This window comes from Taudactylus pleione, unplaced genomic scaffold (assembly GCF_031769625.1).
Source record: "Taudactylus pleione unplaced genomic scaffold, aTauple2 ptg000129l, whole genome shotgun sequence".
Lineage (NCBI taxonomy): Eukaryota > Metazoa > Chordata > Amphibia > Anura > Myobatrachidae > Taudactylus > Taudactylus pleione.
Window position 1 is genome coordinate 18,565,764 of NW_028284531.1, and position 16,849 is coordinate 18,582,612.

Genomic DNA, 16,849 nt, shown 5'->3' on the forward strand with positions numbered 1-16,849 from the left:
GATGACCTTAACTTTCCTGTATACATTTAGGACTTCTATAGTTTGATAAAAGTCAGTTGCAGAACCACATACATATCCTTCTCACTTTTGGGAGTTAGCGACCATAGCAGTGTACTACTCAGCTCAGAATACTTGGGCAGCTTTCTGCAAGCCGGGACACATGTATCAGATCTGATAGGTCAAAAGATATACATTTCTGAGCCTGCAGAATGTCAGACTAAATAAAGCAGGGGTGGAAGCTACAGACTTCAGCACTCATTCCTTCCAACAGGTGCTGCCACTGAAACAGTGCACCAGGCATGGGTAATGCTGCAGCTAGAAGCATAGGAAGATGAAGGTCAAAAAGGTACAGGCTTTAAGTATGGCCTGAAGGCAAAGTGAGAAAATATAGCTGTTAATTCAAAATAAATAAGAGAGAGGAAAGAGAGGGCCATGGAGTTTGGAAGCAGATGGTCTAAATCCAGACCGCCGGCTTCCAGACGTTCTAATCTCGGCATGGTACTAATGACAGGCGTCATTAACGATACGATCGAAGTGATGCTGGGTGCGGACAGCCGCGGGGGGGGGGGGGAGGGTTAGGTTTACGGCTCCCGGAGGGACTTAGGGTTAGGCACCCCCCCGGGAGGTTAGGGTTAGGCTAGGGGAAGGGAGGGTTAGGCACCCTCGGGGGGGAGGTTAAGGTTAGGCATCCCCCCCGGGGGACTTAGGTTTGGTCGGCAGGGAAGGGGGGGTTAGGTTTAGGCACTTAGAGGGGGGGCTTAGGGTTAGGCACCCCTAAGAGAGGGATAGGGGGGGGATTAGGTTAGCAATACTTACTTTAGGGATGATCGGGATTTTCACCCTGCCGCTGTCAGGATTTGAACCGCCGGACAGGAGTCCAGCGGTAATACCTACTACACCCAAGAGAGGATGTCTGGCCATTGCTAGGTAGTCAGAATCTGGTGGTAAGCGCAATGCCAACATAATAGTACTACATGTAAGTAAAATGATATCGGGCACATTACATTTGTAGAGTTGGCAGTTAATGTTTGCAGGTGCATCCTCCTGCTTAATGACATGATGGGTTCATTTGTTTTTGATCTGTATCTTTTCAGACCAAACAACTATCATTTAATGGGGTAGATGTATGACAGCAGCACTTAACGTGCCACTATACCGCTACCTGCTTCGCCTCTTTACCGAGGCGAAGCAGGAAGAACTACCGATGAGATGTAAGAACATCTCATCGGCCGGAGAGGGGGAGCTTTAACTCCCCCCTCCGGTGCTACCTGCTTGAGACAGCAGCGCATGGCCCTGCCACTCGGCGCTGCTATCTTGTAGATAGCAGCGCCGATAATGACAGGGGCGCATACCGCCCAGACCCCCGATCATACATCGGGGAGAAGCGGTATCAAGCACGTTACCGCTTCTAGGCTTCGTACATCTACCCCATTGAGTTACATAAGTAATTACTCACTTTACCAACTGATTGTCTTTTTTCTTGTAAAGTCGGCCATAGATTGGAGGCTAGTGCAGCTGACACCGAGGATGGGAGGAGTGACTGCCAGATAATGGGAGTGCCTCCATACCCTGCAAGATGTATGGGAGGTGATACAGGTGGGCGTAGATGAAGTTACGACAACAATACTTAGGCAATGACCAGAAGCTTAAAACAGTGAATACAACAGTGTTCGATTTACTTTGCAAATGACCCGATTGTATCAATCAAACATTGAGAGTTAGGGAATTGTACACCTGGGCTATATTAGCATATGTCAGACAATGTAATGGTCATTATTAATGTAAATATACACATAGCAGTGGAGAGGGAGCAGATGCTAGTTCAAGATGCAAAATGGCCTCTTTTTTGGTGGTTAAGGAGAGAGACCTTAATATTTGTCCTTGTAAAACTTTGTCACTACACTGTTATATTTTGAGGAACTGGCTTGGACAATGGTCCTGGAGGGTTCTCATCCTATACAGCCAGTTATGATGGTCGCCAGGATGGAGCATCAGGTGACCAGTTTGTTGGACACGAGGATTTGATTATCAGATATGGCATCCATAGTCACTAATGGCATTGGTTACCTAGTAAGCCCCTCTCCTTATGTAGAAAAAATGTGACCATTTTCTCTTCAGTGCTCTGTGTTATGTTATTTATTATAGGTAGATACTATTATGATCATTTTTGGGACGGGACAGATAGATTATCTGTTTAGGGTCATGGTTGTTTCTCATTTACTTGTAGATGTGGTTTTTTTTTTCTTACTAAGCAGGCCAAATGCACGGCAATTATTTTTCCTGAAGTCTATAAACAGACTGCAGAGGAATGATACCTTCATTGCATGATGTTTATTAAGATAACATTTCAGTACAGGGATTGTTTGTTATCACTCCACATAGTAGATTTTATGAAAATTCCTACCTTCATTGCATAGCTGAGTAATGTGACTGCCCAGTTGACAAGAAGCAGGGCTGGGAATCAGTTTAAAAGAGGAGCTGGAGATTAATTTCACCTTTTTAGGCCTCATAGCCAGGGCAATGTCTAAGGTGTTCAGCACCCCCCTGCAAACTATAAATATGCGCCCTCCTTCAAATATGTCCTCTTGACATGTCTCTTTACAATGTTAAAGCTAGCTGACTGGCCCCCTCACCTCTGTCAGGGACAAGTAGCTGCCAGCTGTCTGTCTGTCTCACTATACCGATCCTTCTCCTGTCGCTGCAGTACACAGCTCCTCCACAGAGAGAGCGCGTGGCATCGTCACGTACATCGCCCGTGTAAACTGACGGTTTACCTTAGTATTATTTATAAGGCAGGGGAGACGGAGCTGGAAAGCTAGTTAGATGAACATGCTCCTCCTGCTCAAGGGCAGACAATGACAGGGAAAGAAAATCAGTTCCATGACTGGGCGGCTGCGGATATCAATTACAGTTAAATTCAGGAGGATCGGCGATCTGGCTAACGGATGGTCTGGTCCATCCCTTAGTTTCACCTATGCCTGGCAGGCCCGCCTATGACATTGCTGTGCTGGCTGCCTCAGCCGTACCCCTCATCCAGAACAACACCCCTCGCCTCATTATGCACCCCTTTCCCAGCACCTCTTAACAGCACAGCACCCATGGCCTCATTATGCACCCCTTATCCAGCAGTCAGCACCCCTCATTCAGCACAGCACCCCTGGCCTCATTAATTATGCACCCCTTTCCCAGCACAGTCAGCACCTCTCATTCAGCACAGCACCCCATGCCTCATTAATTATGCTACCCATTCCCAGCACAGCACCCCTCAGTCATCCAGCACAGTCAGCACCCCTGGCCAGGCCGGCATCTATGCAACCCTTTCCCAGGACAGTCAGTACCTCTCAGTCATCCAGCAGCACCCCTCTACCTCTGAGAGCTCAGCTGACTTACTTAGGGTCTCATTATCAACAATGCATAACCCCTTTAGTGCTCGCTAAAAGGGGTTGTCATCCTCAGTGGCGTAACTAGGGGGGGTCGGGCGGGGTGCGTGCCCTGGGCGCCGTTGGACCGGCGGCACAGGGGGGGGGGGGGCGCCGCCGGCCACAGTACCGGCCCGCCCGCCCTAGTTAGCCAGTGTAGCGCCGACCGCAATGAGTGCGGTCAGCGCTACACATTTACACAGGACCGGCGCTAGGCTTCCAGCGCCGGTCCTGTGCTGCACGCCTGGGCCCCTTTCCCTCCCCCTGAGCGCTTGCCCAATAGCGCCAGGAGGCGGGCTCAGGCTGTGCATTACACACGCATCACCGCCAGCGCTGGCGGCGATGCGTGTGTTAAACAGCAGCCAATGAGAGTCAGATAGACTCTCATTGACTGCTGCAGCACCCACTGCAAGAGCCGGACTTCCGTCCGGCTCCTGCAGTGGGTAATGGGACTGACGTCATGACGTCAGTCCCATAATGCTGAGCGCGCCAGCCCGGGCGGACTGGCGGGCGGGAGCGGCATCGCGGACAGGAGCAGGAGCAGCGTGGAATCAGGTAAGTATATTTTTATATATATTTATTTATTTTTAAACCTATCTGCACAACGGGGGAGGGGTTGGCTACTAATGGGGGGATCTCTACTGGGGGAGGTGTGGCTACTACTGGGGGTGCCATTGGGAGGACCTCTACCAGGGGGGGGGCTACTCTACTGGGGACTACTACTTGGGGGGGGGGGGCTACCACTGGGGGCATTCTAAAAGGGGCCTATTACTAGAGGCTCTGCACTCGGGGGACCACTACTGGGGGCAATAATAGGAAGGGCCACTACAGGGACCACTGGATAGGGGGGGGTCACTACTGGGAGCCTGCATCAGGGAGACCACTACTGGGGGCAGTGCATGGGAGGGGGGGACACTACTGCTGGGGGCACTATATTAGGGGCACTGCGGGGACCACTACAGGGGGGGATCACTACAGGGTGCCTGCATAAGGGGACCACTACTGGGAAAACTGCATGGGGGGAGACTACTGCTGGGGGCACTATATAAAAGGGCACTGCATAGGGGGGGGACTACTACTGGGGCACCATATAAAGGGCACTGCATAAGGGGATACCGCTACTGGGTGCACTGCATTGTGGGGCCTGCTACTGGGGGCACTGCATAAGGGGGAACACTACGTGGGGCACTGCATTTGGGGGGGGCACTACTGGGGGTACTGAGTAAGGGGAACTAATTGGGGGCTGTATAAGAGGGACCACTACTGGGGATACTGTATAAGGGGCACTACTATGGGCCTGCATGAGAGGGACCACAACTGCATACTGGGGGTACTGTATAAGGGGTACTACTGGGGTTAAGGTGCATATGGATAGGAATGTTCAGTTTGAAAATAAAAGGGGTGTGTCATGTTGACACGCCCCATTTTTAAGTGACCACGCCCATTTTTTTGCCGCACGCACATGGGGGGGGGGGGCTCCCTTTTCAAATTTGCCCTGGGCTCCAAATACCCTAGTTACACCACTAGTCATCCTTTCTGTATTCAACAAACAGCGGTAATCTAAGATTACTGCTGTTTGTCACAGCATCGCTCTCGCCATTTTTAGATGGCGAGAGCGATGCGGCCCCCACTGCCAGGAATAGGGGCCCTGCATTGCCGGGTCCCCTCCGGGTTAAATGCCACGCACAAGCGCAGACAGACTGTCGCGTGTGCGCATTACACAGAAGCCCGTCGCTGGCAGCGTTAGGCTGCAGGCAGCTGAACGGGGGACCTTGCCGACAAGGAGGACTTTGCTGTACCTCTCCGGAAGGGTAAGTATTGATAAACACCAGAGGCATTTTTGTTTGTATCACTGCCATACTAAACGAAAAAATGCCACTGGTGTTTAGCTTAGTTAAAAAATGGGGCCACTCTCTTCAGGGACAGGAAGGAAGTCGCGGCCACCCCTGCTTGTTTTTCCAGCTCCTGGACTGTCCCTGCTGGACTTGGTGGGCACTGGGTGGCTAGAGGCAGAACCATGAGGTGTGAGGAGTGGCTGCGGCTGCGCATGCCCTTCCATGACCATTTTACTTGCTGCAGCCCAGTGGCGGAACTAGTGAGTGGTTGGCCCAGGTGCAGATAGACAGGGCCGGCTCCACGTGTTGTCGCTCCCTGTGTGGAGAGTGACGCTAATTGGGGGTGAGTCCATACGGCACGCCTCCCATTTAAAAAGTCAGGCTGGGGACGAGCCCAGCACTCCTACAGTAGCTGACCTGCCCCCAGCACTCTCACTGCACTGAATGGATGCCGCAATTCCTCTTCTCCGGGGCCGGCACCACCGCACAGTTGCGGCGGTGGGGGTGTCCAACCAACCGACCACCGGCAGGACACTTCATCCTGCGAATGGAACAGCGGGACAGTGCCTGAAAAACGGGACTCTCCTGCTGAAAATCGGGATAGCTGGGAGGGGTGCACCCTCTATGGGGTGGCGCCCCTGTTCGAGCGCACTGGTCGAACATGGCTCGAGCCGGCCCTGCAGATAGAAACAAGGGACTCGACTAATGGGCATGGAGGTGTGGGGAGGGGGTGTGGCTTCACAGCACATAGGGTATCAGTGGCGCCATATAATGCATCGCAGTGAGGGCCATATAATGCAGAGGCGCCATATAATGCATAGAGCATCGCAGTGAGCGCCATGTAATTCAGAGTGTGTTGCAGTGAGCACCATATAATGCAGAAGCACCATTTAAAGCAGAGTGCATCGCAGTGAGCACCATATAATGCAGAGGCGCCATATACAGCAGAGAGTATCGCAGTGAGCGCCATATAATGTAGAGAGCGTATCAGTGAGCACAATATAATACAGAAAGTTTTGCAATGAGCGCCATATAATGCAGAGAACATCACTGACCCACATATAATTTATAACGCAGATATTAACACACCCCTCACACACATAAAATGAATACACCCCCCCACACACTGCATTAATACAAAACCCCACAACAGACAGCAGACAGTATTAAAAACACACTCCAACCTCCCCTACCAGAAAAAGAATAAAATACACCCCTCCCCATTGCATACAGATACCACCCCCCGTAGATGACACTGGCACTTACCTTTGTGTGTAGTTCATGCTTGGCTCTATGGCATATGAAAGGAGAGGACAGACTGTGACAAAGGGCTAGACTGGAGAGGAAGGGGTTAGGGGTGGGGTCTCTGGCAGAGAAAGGAGGGTGCATGTACAATAGCCAGAGAGGGGGCGGGAACTCGGGGGGAGGGGCTGGGTCTCAGGAGGTTTAGTGACAGCCTGGTCAGGTAGAGCGAGGATAAAAAGGGGAGAGCCCCCAGCCTTCTCCAGCCAGTCCACCTCCTTCTTCTGTACTGCCCGCGACCAGCCGCAGCGCAGAGTACTGTAGTGATGAGTCACTTTGACTCATCATTAGTACTGCCTGGATGCGGGCCCCTTCATTGTTGCGGGCCCCGGTGCAATGCACCGGCTATGCCACCAAGCAGCGGTATGCCACTAAGACATTCCAAATGCCCTAGGCATTTTCCTGGAATGCCTATGCCTAGGGCCGGCTCTGGCCAAGAGTCTGACCATATTTTCAAAGAAGCAATTACTTAAAAGGCACAACCAGGCTAGTTTAAATGATTGCCGCTTTAAATATACAGACAGACTGGATGGAATTGCTCCCATGACATCTCGCAGGTTATTACATAAGCCCCCTCCTCTCCTATATTTGTACTGCTGCCAGCTATCTAGCTTGATGAAATACAGCTGCCCAACGCCCACATTAGATTTTATTCCAATACGTTGGCTTTAAACTGGACTAATTTACAAATGGTTTCAGAGTAGAAGCCTGTCAGAAAATAACACACTTTTCTTTTGTGACAGCATCCCCCGAAGAAAGCAATTACTTCCATCGTATGAAGAAACACAAGCAGATACCCATATGCTGTGTAATTGAAAATTGGATTTTTGAACAGCATATATAGCAAAGGATGAATTTTAACTAAAGACTGAAAAATATAAAATAAAAAATAGGAAATGAAAAATAACTTTCAAAATAAATATTTGCAAGGTATAGTAACAAAAATTGCATTCATTGTTCACAATTCACTAGGTCACAGCCAGTTGCTGGCTTTTTTCCTTTGCTGGAAAGGTTTATTTTTTATGATTAAGGGTTTGGAGTTGGCAGGCGCCATATTTCCGGAGATCTGTGCATGAGCACTACAGAAGACCGGCGCAGGCGCAGTAGACTCTGGCAAAAGCGGTGCGAGAGGTGAAAGGGTGCCCATACATAGGCCGCACATGGGCTCTCCCCTCTCTTGAGCCGCCCCTGCTTGTAGTGTTTGTTATATGAGAAGTAGGTAACTTGTATTTAGGCGCTAATCAATTAAAATCGTGTTACTAATAGCAGCAGCCAACTAGTGAGTCGTGTAAACTCATTATAATCTCAAAAAGAGAAAAAATCGAAAGAACAGAAATTTGGTTGCGCTTATCAATCCTTGTAATGGCAGAAAATAACCTGAAAACGCCATGACTATAATAATAAAGATACTTAATATCGAACAAATAAATAAAACACTATAGCATATATATATATATATATATATATATAATTAATAATGAACAATACAGAACAATGTAATTGACCACACCTATATGGTCAAAACTATTAATGTGTGTCGACGCAAATATTAAAAATTATGTAAAAACTCCACTTGATATACTAAATTCTGGAATTAAAAAAATTCCACAAGCATTGCAGCAATCCTTGCTATATTGAATCCTTTAGGATATTAGCTGATGAAATATTAAATTGTCATTAATATCAGAGTCTCTGTGAATATACCCATTCATAAAGTATTTGTGTGCTTATATAGCACCTGCTGTACAGCGATCTCATGTCTCCAGATATGTAACAGGGAAAGAAGTACTCCGCTGGCTGTGCTTCTTATAATTATCTCAAAGAGGAGTTATTTCAACCGAATGGATACTCACAGTCTCTCCCAATAATGGAGCAGGAGATCTCCCCGACTTATACCGCAGCGTGCCTGTGAGGTGGATCCTGGTTTAGCGGCACCATAGGAATCCGGGCTAGGTGTTAGCCTGTTAATATACATCTGCACGCCATGGAGATAGTCACTTGGAGTAGAATAGACAATTTTTCAGTTGTAATCGCTGTCCCCAGGGTATCAAGTGTTCTTTCAGAGAGTCGACGTTAGTAGGATAATTGAAAATGAATCAGGTAGGCTGACGCGTTTCGCTCCGCCCAGAAGCTTTATATACCTCCTTATATACCTCCAAGGAAGAAGTGGCACTGCTTTGTGACGAATAGTAGCAACTGGAGACATGAGATCGCTGTACAGCAGGTGCTATATAAGCACACAAAATACTTTATGAATGGGTATATTCACAGAGACTCTGATATTAAGGCCAATTTAATATTTCATCAGCTAATATCCTAAAGGATTCAATATAGCAAGGATTGCTGCAATGCTTGTGGAATTTTTTCACTCCAGGATTTAGTATATAAAGTGGATTTTTTACCTATTTTTTAAAATTTGTGTCGACACATATTAATAGTTTTGACCATATAGGTGTGGTCAATTACATTGTTCTGTATTGTTCATTATTAATTCTATATATATGCTATAGGGTTTTATTTATTTGTTTGATATAAAGTATCTTTATTATTATAGTCATGGCATTTTGAGGTTATTTTCTGCCATTACAAGGATTGATAAGCGCAACCATATTTCTGTGTGTTTGTTATATGGACTATGGTGTTGTTTGTTGTAAGTGGGATCAATTCATATTTCTTCACTAAAAGTATCTGTCTGATAATCCCAAGCTTTACTAACTGAAAGTTGGTATCGTCCTCTCTTCACTGATTCATTATGCAAACACCAAGATGCAGATAATGACCAAGACTAAGAAAACTAATGGGAGTTTTCATTTGAATCATGATCTATAAATATGTCAAATGTAAGCTTAGGAGTGGGGCCTTCTCATCTATGTGTGCGCTTCTTAATACCCAGTGTTGTTTAATTACTGTTTGTTCCCAATTGTAAAGTGCTAAATGCTGTCACTATGTAATAAATGATAATATAAATAATAATAATAAAATATATTTTACCAGGTTAACACTAAAAAAAAGTAACTGGTTATTAATTTATATAATCACATTTACGGAAAATATAAAAGAGCTACTTGCTGGAGCTGTGCCTAAATTGATTAATCTTGGTTGCAAAGTGGTAATTTAACCCTTAATATTCTGGGCTAATATTCCTCAGGTGCCGTGGTGAGACTTAAGGCCCCCATACACCTACCGACGGATCCTGCGATGGGATGGGAAACGCCGATCCGCCGGTCAGAAATGCTGACCGGCGGCCAATCGGTGCTCTGCGATCCGTGGGTGGATCGGTTACATTTTCCATGATAAGTTTTACTGATTTGCTAATCACGATCATATTCTGTTGGAATATGATCATTTTGAACATGTTGGATTTCACTGATCCTGAGATCCATGATCGCAAAATCACGGTGATCTGGCGGTGGTGTATGGGCCCCTATACATAATAGATTCCAGCCTTATGAACACATTATAATATATACACCCCACATTTTTAAGTCAGTCAAGATGTTTAAAAAGTGGTTTCTGTTGTTCAATCAACTGAAATACAGCTAAATTAGCCAAGTTATATTAATTGTCCTTAATGGTGGTCTGCACACAGTATATATTAAATGATGCTTATTATTAATAATCAGGAAATTTGTCTTCAACTTGGTAAAGGGGTGCAGTGGAGCCCACCCATTCAATATCCACTGTTTCCTGAGCTGAGTGATCTCGAAATTATAGCGTTAAACATGTAATTTGAAACATTCAGAAGATTGTGCATGCAGCCTGGTAGGATTCAGCTTAGGGCAGAGGTTCCCAAATGCAGTCCTAAGGAACCCTAACAGTCCAAGTTTTAAGGGTATCCATGCTTGACCACAGGTGACTTAATTAGTAATACAGTTAATTTGATTTATACACCTGTGCTCAAACATGGACATCTCTAATACTTGACCTGTTGGGGTGCCTTGAGGACCACGTTTGGGAACCTCTGATTTAGGGGGAACATTGGAGGTAAGGGTTTTTTTTTGTTTGTTTGTTTTTTATATGTATAATAAATCAATTTAAATGTTGGATGGTCACAGTTGCACTAAACCCAATGATACACCCCAGTTGTATTACACCTATTGCAGACCCTATTTAGATGACCCTTCACATTTGCAATATTGAGCAGCCACATGGACCCAGCTAAATACCCAGTTTAATACCTTACCAGAGTGTAATAGCCGGACAGATATAGGGGGACCTGAGACAAAAATTCCCCTGTAGTTTATTGGAGTTATTACTAGGCTTACCATACTATCCCTTTAAACTGGAACACTCATGGATTACACAGGTTCTGTGGCTGGCTGACTTCAAGCCTGCATTTCACCTGGTTTTATTTAGCCACAGAATCTGTGTAATTCATGTGTGTCCCGATTTAAAGGGATAGTATCATAAGCCTAGTTATTGTCATTGTAAAACCACCCAGCTAATACAATTATATTAAGAACAGTCAGTAGCCATTAGAGTGGATTCAGCAGGGTTCTCATTCCTGTTGTCTTGTGTAATATTTACAATTCTCTGCATGCAGTACTTATGCCGGGTACACACTAGACAATATATATTCCGATCCTGCATCAGGCAGACTTATCGGGCACATCGTCTAAAGTGTCCGCGGTCCTGCGGGTTGTTCATTGGGGTCGTTCCAGCCGCCTACATGCACGGCCGATGGAGCAACCCAGCTGGCAAGTGGTGTCTGAGAACGATATATCGGGTGGTCATTCACTGGATCGTGCAGTGTGTACCGATCTCCCGATATATCGTTTATAGGCACCATCGGGCATCGCAGGTGAGTCGCTTAGTGTGTACCTATCCTTACTCTGTACAGAGCTGTGGAAGATAATGCCACTGTATAAATAAATACAAAATAACACTAACCCAGATAGTACCCATCTATAATTCCTGGACATTCATACGGCAATAATAGCGTCATGATGCAAGTGTGTGTCTGAAAATAAGAGCGCAATGACAAGGGGCTCTTATTAGAGTAAAGAAACCAAATACAGACAAATGGCTCCTTCAAAAATACAATGAATTTGCTGAGAAACAGCCTCCTGCTAGCTGGAGAGCGGTTTCATTGTGTCATGTTTGTTTTTTAATATGTATCCTAACTGTAATAACACACACTTCACTTGTTTATGATTTACGTCTTATTGATAACTTTTAAAAACATGTAAGATGAACAAGGTACACCATATGTAACAGGAAAGCTAGGAAGAAAGAAACCAATACAAACACATTTCAAGATCTATTAATATCATAAATGTTTTTATATCATTGGATAATTCCTAATGCAGATGATTAATAAATCAACAGTCCATATCTGGTCATTTCCTGAATCTCAGTCATGTGAGCACTCAACCCTTCTACGTTCTGTCAGCATTTAATGATTAAGCCCCAGGCTAAGCTGAGTCATTGTAGACGTCACACTTTCTATAGTACAATACTCCTACTACATAAAATCAGGTGTGTACTGTGTATTGAGATTAATGACTCAAACTGTATCAAGAAAACTTTTACTTTCCAGTGTTGCTGGAACCTGCCCTGCTTGTGACAGGAAAAGACAGAGATTCTATACTCTGGGGCAATATGAACAATAACAAAAATTCCCAAAATTACTAAATAGCAATTTATTACACAAAAAATAAGACTGAACTGCAGTTCAATATATACTTAGTAGCATACAATAAAACCAAATGTGAAACTTGCAACAATGTATTGCCCTACTTAGGGGGGTATCTAATTAGCTGTGATCGTCGAAAAAGGGGATTTTTCACCGATTATTCCCGTTTTTCGGCGATGTTTTTTTTCACCCTATCCTATTATTTCCAACGTAATACTAGGATATTTCTCCCGAAAACACATGGACCTATGTGTTTTCGGCATTTAGGTGGTGAAAAAAATGGCACTTATCGTGGATTCTTTTTCGGGGACACATCAGGTCCCGAAAAATATCCACGAAAAGTGCCGGCGTCGGGCGGCACTTTGTAGCTAATTGGATAGTCCTGCCGCGATCAATTAGCAGCGCTACTTTATCGCTGCTATTTGGATACTCCCCTTAGATTGCCTCAGCACCATGGATCTTACTATAATAATGGCACATAAATAGCATTAGTTCTGTAAAATATCCAAAATAAATGTCTGTTCAACTTCCTATTAGTACATCTCATCAAATAGATAAATCATGGAGAATGTATTCACAGCCGGAAAAATAGGATTGATATTCACCAGTCCATAGGGTGGATGATGGTGGTAAACAGCTCTGCACATAGGAGTTGTTAATTCCTCAATCATCCACCTTATGGACTGGTGAATATCAATCCTATGTTTCCTAACCCTTCACCGGCTGTGAATACAGTTTTGATGATTTATCTATTTGAGGAGATGTACTAATAGGGAGTTGAACAGACACATTTATTTTGGATATTTTACAGAACTGATGCTATTTATTTGCCATTATTATAGTAAGAGCCATGGTGCTGAGGCAATCTAAGTAGTGTGATACATTGTTGCAATTACACATGTGGTTTTATGTGGCTACTAAGTATATTTTACATATTGATCTGCAGTTCAGTCTTATTTTTTGTAGAATAAATTGTTATTTAGAAACAGCTTTGGGGAATTCTTTTAGTGTTCATTTTTTAGTGGTGCAGACACCTTCTTTCTATTTGTCTTCTTTTGGAGGGTGTAGACAGAACCCCTCAGTTGTCTGCTGCAAGTTCTTACAGGGGACAGCTTTTGCATATTGGCGCACCTATTTGTGTTTCAGTTCTATACTCTGGGGGTTGGCTAAAGGAAAATCACTTTTTAATTGGTTTTATACATAACCCCAATGCTTTATCTAACCATTGGTAAATTAACTCTATTGTAGACTCCATAGAGCATGTACCTTTTCCTGCAGCTTATTGATAGACTTGGAGTAGGGGTGTATGTAGTCCTCTGCCTATGTTCGGCTCCCACAACTCTGTATCTCCTCTGGCCAGTGGTAGCTGATTATACCGAGTAGCACGACTCCATTCAGCTGAAAAAGATTCACAGAATGTTAGATGCTCTCTACCAGACAATGCATTTAGCTAACGTTATATATGGAAAAGTCCATTTCAGTCTATTTTGCATTTATAAAGGCAGAATACAAATAGTGTATAAAGCTTGGTTTATCCCTTGATTTGCGACCACTCTTTCTATAAATAAGACCTCAAGACTCTTGAATGTCAGTAATAAGTACATTCCACCATCTTCAATTGGTTTATACACCATAAATATATACTGAATACAGTGTCATATCTTTCTCACCTGTTTCACCAAAGCCTTTATATCATTAAGGAAAATTTGTTTATTTTTATTGCAGGAAACGTTGTACAAGCAGGGCCACTTTCATATACATTTGGGAGCACTCATGACAGAGCAGAAATGTAAAGAAGTTAGTGGGAAATTTATCAAACTTTCTAAAGAGCAACCAATCAGATTCTAGCTATCATTTCATACAATGCACTAGTTAAGCTAGAATCTGATTGCTATGACAGCACCTCCACTTGTCCTGTTTAGAAGGTTTGATCATTCTCCCCATAATAGTAGAGTAGGAGGTGCTATGCTCTGTAGATACCTGCCGACTTCCTGGCTGCCCCCTCTCAGTTGGTACAGTGGGTGTGTAAAGTGTTATGATTGTACAATCATATACAATGTTGAGATTACCGGCATTGAAAAGCAGGACACGGAGGGTACGAAGACACAATTCAGCGTAAGTGGGCTACGCTGGGCTGGCACAGTCAGCTCCAGGAGACTTGAATATCCTCTAGCCGGTCTGGATCGTAAACACAGATTTTGTAGCCTCCTGGCCGTGCCAGGAAAGCATGCAAGTCTGGCTCTGTCCTGTATGTATCCCAGGTCTCTATATAATAAGGTGCGATCCTTTGATCTAACTGAATGGAGGACATCGGACATGGATGGGCAGCATGGGGTATCCACTTGTGTAAACAAGACATTAATCATTAAAATATTAATTCAATTAGATAGAAGAGAAGTAGCACCGAAGTAGTAAGTAGCATGAACAATAAATCTAATCTTGTGGCGATAGCTTTTGACAAATTAAGGACTGAGTTGTATTTGGATGAGGCGTTCCACACTAGAGAGGGAGATGACATTAAAAGATATGCCCACCTTCCCAGGCTTTAACATTTTACCTGCCGTAGGGTTAATAAATCATTGTTCCCTGCCTGTTTGCTCCCATATATTAACCAAAGGTAGCACTTTTACCAAACCCCTCTTCCCTCCTTCCTGACTTCTAAATACCACCAGTATAACTGATTGCAGAAAGAAGGGGTTATAACAACAAACAATACACCTGTGTAGGATAGTTACTAAAGCTACTGGGAAGGGAGAGTATATGGGTGCTCATAAAAACTGGATGCATATGTGAAGGAGTAACAGTAACATAAAACAGGTACACTTAGTAACAGGTCAGGGCCGCAACTAGGGGGGGCTAGAGGTGCACGTGCACCGGGTGGGTATTGCGGGGGGGTGAAAAATCTGACCCGGCCACCTGAAAATGGCCGCCGCCAAAGAGGAGACAAATGCTAGAGGTCCTTACTGGACCTCTAGTGTCTGTCTCCTCCTTGGCGGTGGCCATAAAAATGGCCGCCGCCAAAGAAGAGACAGATGCTAGAGGTCCTACTGGACCTCTAGTGTCTCTTAGCAGAGCGCAATGCACACAGCGTTCCCGGAAGTGCCGGGAACGCTGGCGCTGCAGGGAGAGGATGCCGAGAACTGCATCTTCTCCCTTCAAACCCCCCTGGAAACGAGCATAAACCCCATGGCAACGAGCATGAAACCCCTGGCAATGAGCATGGAACCCCTGGTAACAAGCATAAATACCCTGACAATAAGCATGAAACCCCCTGGCAACGGGCATGAAACCCCATGGCAAAGAGCATGAAACCCCATGGCAACGAGCATGAAACCCCATGGCAACGAGCATGTAACCCCTGGCAACAAGCATAAACCCCCTGGCAACGAGCAGGTAATTTTAAAGTAATTAGAAGCATTACTGTGGGGCATAAAATGGTGTCGGGCAAATATGTAAGTGGCACTTTGGTAATAGGCATTGCAGTGTGTGGCATAATGTGTAATGGGCATTATGATGTGTGGAATAATGTAAGTCACTATACCAGGGATGTCTGAGTAGTGCACTGCCTTATCGAGGAGCAAGGACAAAATCCAGGTACGGGAAGGGAGGGGGCGCAAAATTGCTGCCTTGCACTGGGTGACAGATATCCTAGTTTCGGCCCTGAACAGGTACATTACAGCTGTGACAAATTACATGAACTCTGACCCCTCCCACCAGTGTCTGTGATGTCCGCTCCTGAGTGTCTGGGCATAACTACAGACAGGAAGCAGTTTGGTGGCCAAGAGCACAGTGCAAACTGTGGGCAATGGCGGTTACGGATGCAGATCGAGCGATTGTTTGCCATTGCGCATACGTACAAGCCACAGTGTGCGTGCACTGCGATCACATTGCGATTAAGGATGCACAGAGGAATCCATTGCAAAGCGAGAGACAGAATGTCAGCGTTTTTGGGGGGTAGTGATGGGGGGAGGGTGGTAATAAAAACACAGGTGTGTCTGCTCGTTTGAATGCAGTTTAATGGGTGTGCATAAATTAGCCACTGCAATTGCACACGCAGCATGAGAGCTCTCTGCGTGAGGAGATATGCAGTGTCTACGGCTGTTCAGGCTTGTTGTAAATGCTGCGTGACTGCCCGATGTACGTCGATGTTAACTATGCTTACTCAGAAGAGCGACATTCAGGGGCATAACTAGACCTAGGGGGGCCTCATAGCAAAGTTTTCACGGACCCCCGTTCCCTCTCTGCCCTCCCCCCGCAGCGACTTACCTCTGCTCCGTGGTCGTCCTCCTTCAGTGTGGCAGGCACATCTCTCCTGGTTGGCTCCATCTCTCCTCACTGACTGATGCTGGGAGGAGGCCTGGCCATGCTAAGCCTGCTGGGACATCCCCAGATCACGGTCACGCCTCCTCCCAGTATTAGTCAGTGAGGGGAGGTGGAGCCGCCAATGAGGCCAGATGTGCCTGCCAAGCGCAGCACACTGCTGAAGGTGGATGCGACCACGGCTGGCCTAGTTGTGGTGGTGCAGGGGGAAGGCTGGGCCTCGGAGGCGGCCCAGGCCCCATAGCAGCTGCACCCCCTGCACCTACGGTAGTTATGCCAGTGGCGACATTGGATGGAAATAAGAAAGCAGCAGGGGGAGTCTTTATGCTGGCTGAGCT

The 16,849-nt window shown here is 45.7% G+C and overlaps 1 protein-coding gene across 1 annotated transcript in view; it reads right to left on the reverse strand.

Moving 5' to 3' along the window:
- The window catches only part of SEMA4B (semaphorin 4B), a 273,822-nt gene that overhangs the window by 149,869 nt on the left and 107,104 nt on the right, over positions 1-16,849 (reverse strand). Inside the window, exon 2 of the mRNA XM_088472934.1 lies at positions 13,458-13,589. The gene's annotated coding sequence lies outside the window, so the exon portion shown is untranslated. The remainder of the gene's footprint in view (positions 1-13,457; positions 13,590-16,849) is intronic.